The following is a 14500-nucleotide window of genomic DNA, read 5'->3' as shown; positions in this document are numbered from 1 at the left end:
CTCCTAGCACCCCTGCCCCGTCCACTGCACTGCGGCCACCACAGGAGAGACAACAGGGAGCAAATTTTGTGCCCCCATCTCCCTTGCTCCATGTGTGGCTGCAATTCTCATACAGCCCTCGGGATGGCCCTGAATTCTGTATCTATACAGAAAACCTTCAGTAAATCCAGTCGATGATCTCTTAAAGTAAACTATACAGCTGAAATTACACATCCAATGTCAGTAGTTGTGTGTGCTTATTAGATATTCCATCACTATTATATCGCTGTTATTTGAATTTCAGTGATATTAAATGTGTATATTTTTTATTCTTCCATGGTAGTCTCATTATTTTTTTTACATTTGTACCCCGCACTTTCCCACTCATGGCAGGCTCAATGCAGCTTACTGGGGCAGTGGAGGGTTAAGTGACTCGCCCAGAGTCACAAGGAGCTGCCTGTGCCTGAAGTGGGAATCAAACTCAGTTCCTCAGGACCAAAGTCCACCACCCTAACCACTAGGCCACTGTTGCTACTATTTGAGATTCTACATGGAATGTTGCTATTCCACTAGCAACATTCCATGTAGAAGTCAGCCCTTGCAGATCCCAATGTGGCCGCGCAGGCTTCTGCGAGTCTGACGTCCTGCACGTACGTGCAGGACGTCAGACTCACAGAAACAGAAGCCTGCGCAGCCTTCTACATGGACTAGTGGAATAGCAACATTCCATGTACAATCTCCAATAGTATCTATTTTATTTTAGTTACATTTGCACCCTGCGCTTTCCCACTCATGACAGGCTCAACGCAGCTTACATGGGGCAATGGAGGGTTAAGTGACTTGCCCAGAGTCACAAGGAGCTGCCTGTGCCTGAAGTGGGAATCGAACTCAGTTCCTCAGGACCAAAGTCTACCACCCTAACCACTAGGCCACTCCTTAAAGATGTATTTTACATAACAGTCTAAGTCCCCATTTTAGAGAGCCAAACCTGTGTGTATGAAAATAGCAAGAGGGTGTGGTTTAGGTGCATCATGGGTGGGACAAAGAGGTGACAAGTTCATAGATGTTTACTCCCCATTTCATTAGAGCATTAAATATCTATGTCCTAAAAGATCGATATTGAGATTTACACCTCCTCCTACCAAACAGCTTTGGGATTTGGTAAACAGCTACTACTGAGCAGCTCTCCATGAAGGGGTTGGAAGGGTTTCCTCCTTAATCCCCCAGTGGTTTTTGTTCCCCCCTCCCCCTCCAGTGCCAAAATGGAAAGAGTAACTGGTGACTGCAACTGGATAATAACCTGGTTGTGTTTCTAAAGTCACAAAGATAACCGGGTATGCGCTGGCTTTGAACCCATCAATATTTTACACATTTCTTTTTCTAACACGGATGTTTCTGCTGCTGCATATAATTGTCCAGTGGAGTGGCCTAGTGGTTAGAGTACCGGTCTTGCAATCCAGAGGTGGCCAGGTCAAATCCCCCTGCTGCTCCTTGTGATCTTGGGCAAGTCACTTAACCCTCCATTGCCTCAGGTACAAACTTAGATTGTGAGCTCTCCTGGGACAGAGAAATATCCAGAGTACCTGAATGTAACTCACCTTGAGCTACTACTGAAAAAGGTGTGAGCAAAACCCAAATAAATTATTTTAGATTCTGTTGCTACTATCTGAGAATTTACATGGAATGTTGCTACTATTTCAGATTCTATATGGAATGTTGATATTATCTGAGGTTCAACATGTTGCTGAGTGGAGGAGTGGCCTAGTGGTTAGAGCACCAGTGTTGTAATTGGGAGGTGGCCAGTTCAAATCCCACTACTGCTCCTTGTGGTCTTGGGCAAGTCACTTAACCCTCCATTGCCTCAGGTACAAACTTAGATTGGGAGCCCTCCTGGGACAGAGAAATATCCAGAGTACCTGAATGTAACTCACCTTGAGCTACTACTGAAAAAGGTGTGAGCAAAATCTAAATAAATATTTGAGATTCTACATGGAATGTTGCCACTTTTTGAGATTCTGGAATGTTGCTACGATTTGAGATTCTGTTGCTCCTATTTGAGATTCTACATGGAATGTTGCTATAGTGGAGGAGTGGCTTAGTGGTTAGAGCACCAGTCTTGCAACCCCAAGGTGGCCAGTTGAAATCTCACTGCTGCTCCTTGTGATCTTGGGCAAGTCACTTAACCCTCCATTGCCTCAGGTACAAACTTAGATTGTGAGCCCTGCTGGGACAGAGAAATAGCCAGAGTACCTGAATGTAACTCACCTTGAGCTACTACTGAAAAAGGTGTGAGCAAAATCTAAACAAATAAATAAAATTTCTCCTGTATTTCAGAAAAGGTTCTATGTCAGCAGATTCTGTTCTAAAATACAGCTGAAAAAAGTCTCAATTCCGACTTCTATCATCTGTCTAAAATGATGACCAATTCTTCTTCTACAAATGTATCCATGCAAAATAAATAATGAGCTGTTAAAGTATGAAAGAAGCTCACTAAGCAAAAACACCCAAATTGGCATTTCCTTAGAAAACTTAACTACACCTCAGGGAGAGATACTTTCCTACGTTAAAGTCCCAAATTGAATGCTTACTTTTCTAACACAATGAATTCACAGTAATATTTGTGTTCCAGGCTGGCAAAAGTTGCTTTCCTTTACAGTTGCAGGAAGAGCATTTTGGCTCCCGTTCCAGCAAGGTGCCAATCAAATTTGCACAAGATGCGTTCTGTTCTGAGAACGTGGCCCGATGGAACTGAAGCTTAAGCTTTTGATGAGAAGTATGAAACTCATAGTTAAGGGACGAGCTTTGTCCCTTCCTCCCTGAAGGTGGTCCAGAAAGAAGCAAGTAGAACATCAGTAGGTGGGTTACCCATCTGCTATTCCTACTTATCATTTCTATTGCGCTAATAGACGTACGCAGCGCCGAACACTGAACATGTAAGAGTCCCTGTTTGACAGAGCTTACAATCTAATTAAGACAGACAAATGGGACAAATAAGGGATAAAGATAAAGAGTTGAAAGACTCCGGAATCCCAAAGAGTAGCAGATTCTGTGCAGAATCCCAAAGAATAGCAAGATTCCGGAATCCCAAAGAGTAGCAGATTCTGTGCAGAATCCCAAAGAGTAGCAGGATTCTTGAATCCCAAAGAGTAGCAAGATTCCGGAATCCCAAAGAGTAGCAAGATTCTGTGCAGAATCCCAAAGAATAGCAAGATTCCGGAATCCCAAAGAGTAGCAAGATTCCGGAATCCCAAAGAGTAGCAAGATTCTGTGCAGAATCCCAAAGAATAGCAAGATTCTGGAATCCCAAAGAGTAGCAGATTCTGTGCAGAATCCCAAAGAGTAGCAGGATTCTTGAATCCCAAAGAATAGCAAGATTCTGGAATCCCAAAGAGTAGCAGATTCTGTGCAGAATCCCAAAGAATAGCAAGATTCCGGAATCCCAAAGAGTAGCAAGATTCCGGAATCCCAAAGAGTAGCAAGATTCTGTGTAGAATCCCAAAGACTACTATTACTACTACTACTTATCATTTCTATAGTGCTAATAGATGTACACTGCGCCGTACACTTGAACATGTAAGAGACAGTCATGCTGGACAGAGCTTACAGTCTAATCAGTGCCTTAACTCATTGTTCTAGCAGTTAAAGAAAAGGAGAAACAAGCACAGGAGTTTCCACTCCGGTCCACGCTGTCCCTTGGGTATACTGAGAGAAGCCTGTTCCCAAAAAGACTGAACAAATCAGGGGTTGCCAGTTTGATCCACAGCTGTCCCTAATAAGGAAAGAGCACTCTACAGAACAGATTGGCCACTGGGGAGACCTGATCTTGATCATCCAAGAATGAGAGAAAGCACATGACGTTTCTGCTACAGCACAGTCCATGGCACATGAGGGAGTGGCGGAGTGGCCTAGTGGTTAGGGTGGGTGACGTCAGACTCACAGAAGCCCGCGCGGCCACATTGGTGATCTGCAAGGGCCGACTCTACATGGAATGTTGCTAGTGGAATAGCAACATTCCATGTAGAATCTCAAATAGTAGCAACAGTGGAGGAGTGGCCTAGTGGTTAGGGTGGTGGACTTAGGTCCTGGGAACTGAGTTCGATTCCCACTTCAGGCACAGGCAGCTCCTTGTGACTCTGGGCAAGTCACTTAACCCTCCATTACCCCAGGTACAAATGAGTACCTGTATACAATATGTAAGCCGCAGGGTACAAATGTAACAAAAATAAAGGATCTGAAAGCTAGAAGCAGTGGAGCCAGTTTGTGTTGACAGCTCAAGCAACAGGGGACAGAAGCTACCCAAGGTCTTACTAACCTTCCTGTCCTAAAGGAAGAATGGAGAACACAGAGCTACAAAGTAAACACCAAAGGAATTACAACACAGAAAAACTTTTTTTTCATACTCAAGAGAAGGAGATGTGAAGAGCAGGGTTTAACCGCTAACTATATCAGGAGATTGAGGGAAATTGACTAGCAACAAGGAGGAGAAAGGTACCATGCAAGCGAGTGAGGATTTTGATCCATCTCTAGATGGTTAATAAGTGTGAAAGATGCAGTTACCTATCCATTAAAAGTATTTGATACTTTTTTTAAATTACTTTGCATTCTGTTTATGGACTATCTGTTCTCTTAGACGTCTGTGGCTGGTGTCATGGGTTTTACACCTGTTTGGTTGGGTGCTATCGCATCCGTGTTTGCTTGATCAGCACTTGAAGCAAACTCAGACGCAGCACCACTCAAGACAGCTGCAAAAGCTATTTGTCGTATTGTTTGCTTATTCCCTTCTTATATATGGGGGGGGGGGGGGGAGTAAGGGGTAAGGCATTTGATATACTGCCTCTCTAAGGTAGAACCAAAGCTGTTTACACATGTATATACAGGTACTTATACTTTATGGGAGGGCACATTAAAAAAGAACTTTATTATAAATTCAGAATGATATCCCAGCCAATTTTTTCCCTTTTCAATTTACTGTGCCTCAATATGGTTAAACTCACAGTCGGAGCCCCTAAGTAGTTCAGTATTGCAAGAAAACCATCTTGCATATGAACATAAGAACAGCCGTACCGGGTCAGACCAACGGTCCATCCAGTCTAGTATCCTTTTCCCAACAATGGCCAATCCAGTAGTTCACAACTACCTGGCAGAATCCCAAAAGAGTAGCAAGATTCCGGAATCCCAAAGAGTAGCAGATTCTGTGCAGAATCCCAAAGAGTACCAACATTCCGGAATCCCAAAGAGTAGCAAAATTCCGGAATCCCAAGGAGTAGCAGACTCCGTGCAGAATCCCAAAGAGTAGCAAGATTCCGGAATCCCAAAGAGTAGCAAGATTCTGTACAGAATCCCAAAGAGTACCAACATTCCGGAATCCCAAAGAGTAGCAAAATTCCGGAATCCCAAGGAGTAGCAAGATTCCGGAATCCCAAAGAGTAGCAAGATTCCATGCTACCAATTACTGGCAAATTCTCACATTGTGATTCTCACACTGCGATCTGTGAGTTAATACACTGAGCCTTGCTCTATGTGGATCCATGTGAGGACTGCATGGGGGTTCTGGTAAGGGTCAGCACAACAGTAGCCTGACTTACTCATCCTCCTAACAATGACAATGGCAAAGTAAGAACTTGAAGAATGTCCCTTCACAGATTCCATAAAATATTTGGTTTGTTCAATAACTATTTTTTTTCGTACTATTTCTGCTTTAATTAACATTGAAGGAAAGAACTGCAATGCTGAGTATGATACGAGTGAAATTCAGATATTTATTCCGTTAATTTAAAGAGCATATTTAGCACATATGTTAACCATACTACCCAAAACCAATTCATGTAAGGAGGAATCCGACCAGCTGATTCCTTTCCACATGAAGATCCCTGACGTGACAGCAGTGACTATGGGACCCCTCGGAGGGTAACACTTTTCATAAGAGGCACTGCCCTCCTTTCCATGTAGAATCTAAACACAAATGCAGACACAGGGTATTCTGGAAACCTGTTGTTCACAAGAGTTCTTAAGCACCTTAAACAACTCAGCTCGCAATATTTATTTTGTTTTTATATATTGCAAAATGACATTTGGGCTCTGGGCTCAGCTGGACCAGAAACCCTTGGTGACAGTCTTCAGAGGTAACACTGAAGTTTCAGTAGCTATAACCTTCTGCTGCCCAGTATTTTCTCCCTCGGGAAAAAAAAACATTTACACGATTCTAAGGTGATCTAATACCAAATCCAGGCAAATGCAAAGAAAAAAAAAAGAAACCTTTCATTTTCACAAAAAAATCAAGAAACGAAACCCATTCGAATCTGTAATGGCAGTTTCACACTTACAGTCTGACTTATCTCCACCACCACTTCCAAAATCTTCAGGCTGCTCAGCTGGGCACTGAGCCTCGTTAACAAAGAAGGCAAACATTGCAAGCTGCTACTTTTCCAGTCTTCATTTACTTTTTTTTTTGTTTTTCTTTGAGGCACCTGATCAACACCTGGCTTTAAGCTGCCTTGACACAGTCAGACATCCTGCACTGCTACTGCATCTCCAGCCACCTAACGAACAGAACAGTGACATACCACACAGGGTCCAGCGGGCTGTGCCAATTCGTGCCAGCGCCCTCCACCTCCAGCCAGCTGGTTCCCCAGCCCACATCCAGGGAAGAGGAAGCTAGAACTGGCCGATCACGAAAGCTGATGCTGCTGCTGAGCTGGAAGGAGGCTGCTACTGTAAAAACCTGGCTAGCAGCTGCCTGCTGCTGGGTTGTTTTTCCCTCCCTCCTCCCTGCAGCTGTCACAGCAGCGGATTGGAGGGCAGAGCTGTCAGTTCCTGTGGCCCAGCCAGTAAAAGGAGAAGAGGAGGTGGTGGGGGCGGTGATATAAGGGGACTCCACGAGACTATAGAGCATACAGAAAAAGATGAGCAAAAACCTTGATGCAACTGACTTGCTAATTCTAATTGTTTATTGTGTATTTAGGGACAATTAGGAGCTATCATTATTAGTTAGAGGCAGGAGAGCATATAGCTCTCCAGGCTGTGTCTGAGACTCTAAGGGAGACTCTAGGGGTTTCCAGCTGGCTCCGGATTCGCCAGACAGGAGTGCACCAGTCCTGGGTTTACCCCAGTGCATGCAGGGACTTGTAGTCTTGCTCTTCTTAGGGGATCTTGGGATTTCTAGCTCAGAGCTTACTTAGAGGGGAAGTGGTGTGGGGGGGGGCAAGATTCCCCCGGGCCCAGCCTCCTCCAAGGGGGCCTGGCGCTGCTGCAGTATAGGCAAGGCTTTCCAGAGCTGGCGCTGGCAGAAGGCTGCAATCGTTTGTCTCCTGCTCGCGGGTTATCGCGTTAACGCATCGTCTTCTCCGCCAGTGCAGACCCTTCTTCCTGCCTCGCTCCTCCCGCCTCCTCCTGACTGTGACTACTCCCTGTTTCCACCGGCACCCTGGCAAGAAGGATCTGCGGTGACAAAGAAGACTCAGAGTTAACCATGGGAGGAGATCAGTGCACCAAGGGAACAAGTATAGATGGAGAAAAGAAGAGGTCCCAAAACCGAGCCAGTGAGGTACACCAGCTGGTAGTGGGATAGAAGTGAAGGAGAATCCACCAGAACAAAAAGTGAAATGGGAGAGATAAGAAGAAAACCAGGAAAGAACAGAGCCCTTAAATCCGAGGGAGGACAGCATATCAAGGTGGTGATCAAAGTGTCAAAAGCAGCAGATAGATCAAGAAGGATGAGTATAGAATAAAAACCTTTGGATCTGGCTGGAAACATGTCACTGGAGACTTTAGCAAGGGCTGTTTCAGTAGAATGTAGAAGGCAAAAGCCAGATTGAAGTAGATCAAGAATAGCTTGAGATGAAAGAAAGTTAAGGCCATGGTGGTGAACAGCACGTTCAAGTAGCTTGGATAAAAAAGGGAGGAGGGAGATGGGGCGACAGTTGGAAAGGCAGGTAGGGTCCAATGAAGGTTCTTTAAGGAGTGGTGTAACTATGGCAGATTTGAAGACATCAGGAACAGTTGCAGAGGAAACTGAAAGATTGAGGATATGACAGATAGAAGGGATGATAGTAGGAGAGAGAGTGCTGAGTAGATAGGTAGGAATAGGATCAGAGGAACAGGTAGTCAGTTTGGAGGAGGAAAGAAAATGAGCAGTTTCCGCTTCAGTGATTTCAGAAAAGGAAGAAAAGGAGTCAGGGGTTGAAGGAGCGTTGACAGAATAGACAGGGGGAAGGAGAGGTGGAGATGACTTGGTTGAGAACTCAAGGGTAACCTTGTGAACCTTATCATGAAAGTACTCAGTCATAGTATGGGGAGAAAGTGAAGTGGGGGGTATTGGAGGTGAAGGCACTTTGAGGAGAGAGGTCAGTGTGGCAAAGAGACTTTGGGAGTTTGAGCCAAAAGAGTTTGTCAGGTGGATGTAGTAGTCCTGTGGCAAGTGAAAGAGCAGACTGGAAGGAGGTCAGCAAGAATTTTAAATGTATGAAGTCAACATGGGCACAAGCTTTCAGCCAAAGGTATTTAGCAGACTGGACACAGAAACGTAGGTAGCGGATTCAAGAGGTCAGCCAAGGCTGGGGTTTGGTATGCCTTACAGAAAGGAGAATGGAAGGAGCAAGAGTATCCAGAGCAAAGCAGAAAATAGTATTATAGGAAGAGACAGCCTCATTGACAGACTTGGATAGCATAGTGTTTGAGAAGAGGGATGACACACTGGTGAAGGAAGTGCAAGAGTCAATAGCCTGAAGATTCCTAAATGTATTGATGGAGATTGGATGGGACTGGGAGGTGGGTGGGTGTGAAAGTGATCAGATGATGGTCAGAGGGGGGAAGAACTGAGTTGTAGAAACTGAGCAGTTGGAGCAGAAGACAAGATCAAGACAGTGGCCATTCTGGTGAGTAGGGGTAGTGGAGCACAGCTGAAGACTGAAGGAGGATGTTAAAGCAAGAAACTGAGAGGCATGCGAGTCAGAGGGATCATTAACATCAATATTAAAATCCCCAAGAATGAGGGAAGGAGATGAAGGTTCGAAAAAGAAAAAAAGACAGGAGTGAAAGTCAGTGAGAAAGGAAAAAAGGGACATCAGGGGGTCGATAAATGACGGCTACTCGGAGAAGTAGAGGAGTGGATAGATGGATGGAGTGGACTTCGAAGGAAGACAAGCAGTGAGACTAAGGTGGAAAAAGAGGTTGAAATCTACAAGAGGGTGAGAGTCGTAGCCCAACACCACCTCCACGGCCAACCAAGCGAGGTGTATAGGAGAAAAGATAGCGAGTAGAGTGAGAGCTGATTTGAAGGACCAGGATTGGGACTGACATCCTCAGCAGAGAGCAGGAGAAGGAGCAAGAGAGTATGGAGAAGAGTAGGGCAGGCATGATGACAGCGACAAAAATGAGATACACTTGGACAGAATGGAGATGGTTGAATGAAAGGAAGAAAATGTTGAAGTTTCAGAGCTGAGAAGCAGGGAGAAGACAAAAAGGGATGGTGAGGTGATGAAAGCAGAAGGTAGGCAATGTGGTCTTGAGGTATATGGTGGTTTCAGATGGAGAAAGAGATTGGGAGGGGACACTATCAAGAAGAGAAATTGCATTGGAGTCATTGGTAATAGCAGAAAGAAAATAAAACCTATAGAGATGGTGAACCTGGAGCGGAGGCCTGTGTGGATGGGGGTGGACCTGGGAGTCACCCCAGAGAATGCTGGGAAGATATGCAGATGGGCTGCAAGTCCTCCACAGTACCTGTAGGTGCTGCTAGACATCTGGAGCATAGGCCTTGGGTGGCTTGGGGTTGGAGTCGCCCCGGAGAACGCTGGGAACATATACAGACGGGCTGCATGTCATCCATGGCACCTGGTAGGCAGCCGGTGGAAGCGCTTGGCACCTGGAGCAGAGGTCCTGGGTGGATCGAGATGGAATTGGGCAATAACAAGCAATTATCGGCACTAATTAGAATTTACACTTATTCTATAAAGAGGTGTGCGTAAATTCTAGTGCGTGGATCCGAAAGGGGGTGAGGCCATGGGAGGAGCATGGGTGGGTCAGGGGCGTTCCTGCAATTTATGCATGTTGCTATAGAACTAGCGGGCTCCACGCCTAATTTACGCACAGAGATTTACAAAAGCTTTTCATTAGTGTAAATAGTCACTCCTACATGTAGTTGCAGTTCCTGGTGCTAAGCGCAATTCTTTAAACAACACCTGACTGAATAGCGCTAAGCACAATTTTTTCGGTAATTTTTTTTTTGCACCATTTATAGAATCTAGTCCTACAACACTTGGGTGCTACCTCATTGAATAGCACTTACAGTAGTGCAGACACGCGTGACTGGCAATTATTGGTGCCTAGACACGGGTAAATGGCGCACACATCTAGGTGCAAATTTATAGGATTATCTCCTTAATATCTCTCGCCTGTGTTGCCCTCACTGTTTCTCGTCACTGCCCTAGATTTTACAGAATGTTCAGTTTAATTTAAAAAAAGAAATCACTAATCACCACTTCCAGTAAATCTTTGAGTCATTGGTCTTGTGGCAGCCCTGAATTAAATTTCTAATTTGTCCCCTTTCCTTCAGAAACTCCCCATTCCAAAGATATCTGAACCATATATAGCAGATGCTTGTTTCTGTGTTAAATCAGAACTGTTAGTCTATGCACCGTGGAGGACTGGGCTTAATGGTTAGAGCACTGGTCTTGCAATCCAAAGATGGCCAGTTCAAATCCCACTGCTGCCCCTTGTGATCTTGGGCAAGTCACTTAACCTTCCATTGCCTCAGGTACAAACTTAGATTGTGAGCCCTCCTGGGACAGAGAAATATCCAGAGTACCTGAATGTAATTCACCTTGAGCTACTACTGGAAAAGGTGTGAGCAAAATTTAAATAAATAAATATTGAAGATTCTATATGGAATATTGCTATTATTGGTGATTCCATATGGAATGTTGCCACTTGTTGAGATTCTGGAATGTTGCTATTATTTGAGATTCTACATGGAATGTTGCTATAGTGGAGGAGTGGCCTAGTGGTTAGAGCACTGGTCTTGACATCCAGAGATGGCCAGTTCAAATCCCACTGCTGCTCCTTGTGATCTTGGGCAAGTCACTTAACCCTCCATTGCCTCAGGTACAAACTTAGATTGTGAGCCCTCCTGGGACAGAGAAATATCCAGAGTACCTGAATGTAACTCACCTTGAGCTACTACTGAAAAAAGTGTGAGCAAATTCCAAATACATTATTTGAGATTCTGTGGCTACTATCTGAGATTTTACATGGAATGTTGATATTATCTGAGATTTTACATGGATTGTTGCTACTATTTGAGGTTCTACTAAAGTCTCCAATGACCTATTACTGGCTAAATCCAGAGGTCAATATTCCATCCTCATTCTTCTTGATCTTTCCGCTGCTTTTGACACTGTCGATCACAGCATACTTCTCGATACCCTGTCCTCACTTGGATTCCAGGGCTCTGTCCTTTCCTGGTTCTCTTCCTACCTCTCCCTCCGCACCTTTAGTGTTCACTCTGGTGGATCCTCTTCTACTTCTATCCCTCTGCCTGTCGGCGTACCCCAGGGTTCTGTTCTTGGTCCCCTCCTCTTTTCTATCTACACTTCTTCCCTTGGTTCATTAATCTCATCCCATGGCTTTTCCTACCACCTCTATGCTGATGACTCCCAAATCTACCTTTCTACCCCTGATATCTCACCTTGCATCCAAACCAAAGTTTCAGCGTGCTTGTCTGACATTGCTGCTTGGATGTCTCAACGCCACCTGAAATTAAATATGACCAAAACCGAGCTTCTCATTTTCCCCCCCAAACCCACCTCCCCGCTCCCCCCGTTTTCTATTTCTGTTGATGGCTCTCTCATTCTCCCTGTCTCCTCAGCTCGAAACCTTGGGGTCATCTTTGACTCTTCTCTCTCCTTCTCTGCTCATATCCAGCAGACCGCCAAGACCTGTCGTTTCTTTCTTTACAACATCCGTAAAATCCGCCCCTTTCTTTCCGAGCACTCTACCAAAACCCTCATCCACACCCTTGTCACCTCTCGTTTAGACTACTGCAATCTGCTTCTTGCTGGCCTCCCACTTAGTCACCTCTCCCCTCTCCAGTCAGTTCAAAACTCTGCTGCCCGTCTCATCTTCCGCCAGGGTCGCTTTACTCATACTACCCCTCTCCTCAAGACCCTTCACTGGCTCCCTATCCGTTTTCGCATCCTGTTCAAACTTCTTCTACTAACCTATAAATGTACTCACTCTGCTGCTCCCCAGTATCTCTCCACACTCGTCCTTCCCTACACCCCTTCCCGTGCACTCCGCTCCATGGATAAATCCTTCTTATCTGTTCCCTTCTCCACTACTGCCAACTCCAGACTTCGCGCCTTCTGTCTCGCTGCACCCTACGCCTGGAATAAACTTCCTGAGCCCCTACGTCTTGCCCCATCCTTGGCCACCTTTAAATCTAGACTGAAAACCCACCTCTTTAACATTGCTTTTGACTCGTAACCACTTGTAACCACTCGCCTCCACCTACCCTCCTCTCTTCCTTCCCGTTCACATTAATTGATTTGATTTGCTTACTTTATTTATTTTTTGTCTATTAGATTGTAAGCTCTTTGAGCAGGGACTGTCTTTCTTCTATGTTTGTACAGCGCTGCGTATGCCTTATAGCGCTATAGAAATGCTAAATAGTAGTAGTAGTAGTAGGAATGTTGCTGTAGTGGAGGAGTGGCCTAATGGTTAGAGCACCGGTCTTGCAATCCAAAGGTGGCTAGTTCAAATCCCACTGCTGCCCCTTGTGATCTTGGGCAAGTCACTTAACCCTCCATTGCCTCAGGTACAAACTTAGATTGTGAGCCCTCCTGGGACAGAGAAATATCCAGAGTTCCTGAATGTAACTCACCTTGAGCTACTACTGAAAAAAGTGTGAGCAAATTCCAAATACATTATTTGAGATTCTGTCGCTACTATCTGAGATTTTACATGGAATGTTGATATTATCTGAGATTTTACATGGATTGTTGCTACTATTTGAGGTTCTACATGGAATGTTGCTGTAGTGGAGGAGTGGCCTAATGGTTAGAGCACCGGTCTTGCAATCCAAAGGTGGCCAGTTCAAATCCCACTGCTGCCCCTTGTGATCTTGGGCAAGTCACTTAACCCTCCATTGCCTCAGGTACAAACTTAGATTGTGAGCCCTCCTGGGACAGAGAAATATCCAGAGTACCTGAATGTAACTCACCTTGAGCTACTACTGAAAAAAGTGTGAGCAAATTCCAAATACATTATTTGAGATTCTGTCGCTACTATCTGAGATTTTACATGGAATGTTGATATTATCTGAGATTTTACATGGATTGTTGCTACTATTTGAGGTTCTACATGGAATGTTGCTGTAGTGGAGGAGTGGCCTAATGGTTAGAGCACCGGTCTTGCAATCCAAAGGTGGCTAGTTCAAATCCCACTGCTGCCCCTTGTGATCTTGGGCAAGTCACTTAACCCTCCATTGCCTCAGGTACAAACTGGGACAGAGAAATATCCAGAGTACTTGAATGTAACTCACCTTGAGTTACTACTACTGGAAAAGGTGTGAGCAAAATCTTAATAATAAAATAAATAAATAAATAAGGCAAACCCAGGAGTGGCTCTGGCTCTACCTCTCCCTGATGACCTGACCTGGAATCATCTAGTAACCCTGCAACTAGCAAGGTGAGTCCTTTCAGAAGTTACTTCATCACAAACCAGTAGTATTATCAAGCATCCAGGGCTCAGCAGTAATACCACGGCCTTTTCACCTAGTAAATGATGGCATGAAAACACCTGGTACATCCTGTCTACCTAGTTATTCTGTCAACACTAAGGACACAAACTCTGCCAATTTATACATTGACTCTAGGGATGAAAGACATGGAAATAGCAAACACACAGCTTATAAAACTGATGGCAGCTCCTCTTGTGAATTCAGGAAGCGCTACTGCATTAAAAAAAAACCAAAACAAACAGCTGTGCCCATTGCAGAGCAGTAATCCAGCTGCACCCTTTCCTGCAAGGCTTCCTATCTGGTGCTCATCAGGGAACCATTATACACAGCCTCTTTTGTTCTTCGTTTTTCCCCCCCGATTTTCCTATCCATAGGTTAAATTGTGCGGCTCAAGTTCATCATGGAGCCAGTTCTAATGTTAGCACTCGGCCAATCCCCTGGAGGGGCTGGAAATTAAATCCGCAAATTGAATTTTTATTTGGCTTTAGTACGAGCTGTGGATCAGTTAGACAGTGCCATATAAAGCCTAGTATGGACCATCCAGTCTGTTCCAAAAGGTGGCTGAGGTTTTGCCTGCCATTCTTTGCCGATATCCTCCTCTATCCCTTTTTTACATTGTGCAGGTCCTGTTGGGTATTATTAGGAAAGGTATGGAAAACAGGTGTGAGGATGTTATAATGCCGTTGTATCGCTCCATGGTGCGACCGCACCTTGAGTATTGTGTTCAATTCTGGTCACCGCATCTCAAGAAAGACATAGTAGAATTGGAAAAGGTGCAGCGAAGGG

General features: G+C 44.8%; 1 protein-coding gene across 1 annotated transcript in view; it reads right to left on the bottom strand.

Annotated features, from left to right (window-relative positions):
* PPP1R16B (protein phosphatase 1 regulatory subunit 16B) overlaps positions 1–6690 on the bottom strand; it is a 145818-nt gene extending 139128 nt beyond the window's left edge. The window contains exon 1 of the mRNA XM_030211359.1: positions 6543–6690. The gene's annotated coding sequence lies outside the window, so the exon portion shown is untranslated. The remainder of the gene's footprint in view (positions 1–6542) is intronic.
* Positions 6691–14500: the final 7810 nt, after the last annotated feature.

Source organism: Microcaecilia unicolor, chromosome 8, assembly GCF_901765095.1.
Source record: "Microcaecilia unicolor chromosome 8, aMicUni1.1, whole genome shotgun sequence".
In the NCBI taxonomy this organism is placed as follows: domain Eukaryota; kingdom Metazoa; phylum Chordata; class Amphibia; order Gymnophiona; family Siphonopidae; genus Microcaecilia; species Microcaecilia unicolor.
Note: the sequence above shows the minus strand (reverse complement) of the source record. Positions and strands in the feature narration are given on the sequence as shown.